Source organism: Notolepis coatsorum (genome assembly GCF_963971535.1).
Source record: "Notolepis coatsorum genome assembly, chromosome: 19".
NCBI lineage: Eukaryota > Metazoa > Chordata > Actinopteri > Aulopiformes > Paralepididae > Notolepis > Notolepis coatsorum.
Genome location: NC_140183.1, coordinates 46,457,330 through 46,459,826, shown reverse-complemented (window position 1 = coordinate 46,459,826; position 2,497 = coordinate 46,457,330).

The window sequence follows — 2,497 nt, the reverse complement described above, 5'->3', positions numbered from 1 at the left end:
GGAAGAGACTCGGCTGCAAAATGCTACCTTGCTGACGTCATGGGTCCTACCTGTTTGAGGAGTGTCAGCAGCAGTCCCATTGGATAGAGACCTCCGTTTCATTAGGGTCAACACAATGTTGGTGATGAACATTTCACACTATAGGTTTTGAATTATGGGATTTCCCAGTTGGATGTTTGCGTTTGCCCATTGATGATCCTATCAGTTGATTAAGGTCAATCGATTTGTTTCGATTGATTAATCCTCACGCTGCTCTACTTTTTTTCACTGTGTGTGTGTGTGTGTGTGTGCGTGCATGACTGCATGCAGGGGTGTAGCTCCAGATTCTGTGCCCCATGAAAGAATGTATTTGTAGGCCCCAGTGAATGCGAGCGCGCGTAAGCTAGTAGTTAGGGCCAAATAGTTTTGGCCATTTTTTTATTGATGAAAACGCATAATATGGTTTTTACCTATACATTCGGATCAGCAGTTCAGCACCTGCACTGTTGGTGGGTGAGCCTAGTAAAGAATGTCGCATTGTGTTCATCTTCAATGAATGGACCAATGCAATAGTCTACCAAAGCCCCCCCTCTCTCTCTATATATCTCACACACACACACACACACACACACACACACACACACACACACACACACACACACACACACACACACACACACACACACACACACACACACACACACACACACACACACACACTTCAGAAACAAACATAGTATTAATGAGAGCATCAATAATACACCTGAGTGATGTCTAGTAAAAAAAAAAAAAAAAAAAATGCCCCCCCCCCCCCCCCCCCCCCCCCAGTGCTGGGCCCTTGGAATCATCCTAAGCTACCCCCCCCCAGCTACGCCCCTGACTGCATGCGTGCTAGACAGTAGCTAAAAAAAAGTTAATGTATGAGTGAATGTAAATATAGAGGTAAACGAGAACTTTTAGCAGCATGGTAGATGGTAGGCCTACATAGTAAGTATGAATAATAAATAATGGCAGTAAAATATAATAATACAATAATGGCAGTAAAGTGGCAGTGAGATGATGGATATGGCAGTAAACTAATATATGATGTACACTAAATAAATAAACTAAATAATTATGGCAGTAAAGTGGCAGAGGGGTAGTCCAGAGTCTGTGGGGGGCAGAGTAAGAGAGGAGTCCAGATTCTGTGGAGGCAGGTAAGAGAGGGGGGGAGGGTGTGTGTGTGTGTGTGTCAGTGGGGGGGGGGGGGGGGGGGGTTCTTAGTCCAGGTTCTGTGGTGGCAGAGTAAGAGAGGGGGGAGAGCTGGGAGAGAGTTCAGCTTCCTGACAGCCTGGTGTATGAAGCTGTCTTTCAGTCTGCTGGTCCTGCAGCCCGGAGGCTCCTCATTCTCCTCCCGGAGGGCAGGAGAGTGAAAAAGCGTTGTGAGGGTGGTCATTATTATGCATAGTCTGGGTGGTCATTATGTGTGTGTGTGTGTGTGTGTGTGTGTGTGTGTGTGTGTGCGTGCGTGCGTGTGCATGTGTGTGATAAGACTGGGGGTCCAGACCTATAATCATAAGTGATTGTAAGTCTGTGTTAACAGAATTCGGCGTCTCCCCCGGTGCCGCCTCCTCGGGGCTCTTGGTTGCTGCCTTCCAGCGACTCCCGGCTGCTGCCTTCTTGACTCTCCTGTGAGTCTTCTTGGCTTTCATGTTCACCGTTGGTGGTAGGCGTAGCTTTAGCTCTCGTTGGCCTAGCGTCTAGCTGCGCGGTGCTCCCGGCGCTAACCTAGCCTATACTTCAGCTAATCTTGCTACCCTTTGCTATTATTTCGCCCCGGCGTTATCTGGGCCCATAACCTGTTAACAGAATTCGGCTATAGGGCAACAATAATGTGGTCAAGATGCATGGTTTCTATCTTGAGCCCAAACTGGCGTGGTTTATTTATTCACATGTTCAGCAGCAGTTACTATAGGTCCTCTCTTACTGAGAGACATGGGAGAGAGAAGGAAGTGGGAGGATACATTTTCTTTTATACTCGCCACAAGGTGGTGTGCCTGAGTGGCTCCGCCTAGAGCGCCCTCTAGTGGAAACATACATATATGCAACTAGACAGTTACTGGTGGAGACAGTTATATATACAGATAAACAGTTACTAGTGTAAACAGCCATATGTACAGTTAGACAGTTACTAACAATCCTACACAGAACCTCTGATCTCAACAGTCTGGGTGGTAATTTTATTTATTTTGAGTACTTAACACCCATTAGAGACAAAAGGAAAATAAAATAAATGAATAAGAGCAAAACATATTAGGCTTGTGGTCATTTTAATGAGGACAGTGGCGGATGAGCCTTGATGGAGGGGACAGGGACAGTCCACCAAAAAAAGGGGGAGGGGGGTCCCACATTGTCCCTCACAAACATACCATTTGTCCCACATTTGGTTTATTGGGATCTGGTCACCCTAGTGTGTGTGTGTGTGTGTGCGCGTGTGCGTGCGTGTGTGCGTGCGCGCGTGTGTGTGTGAAGGGCACCA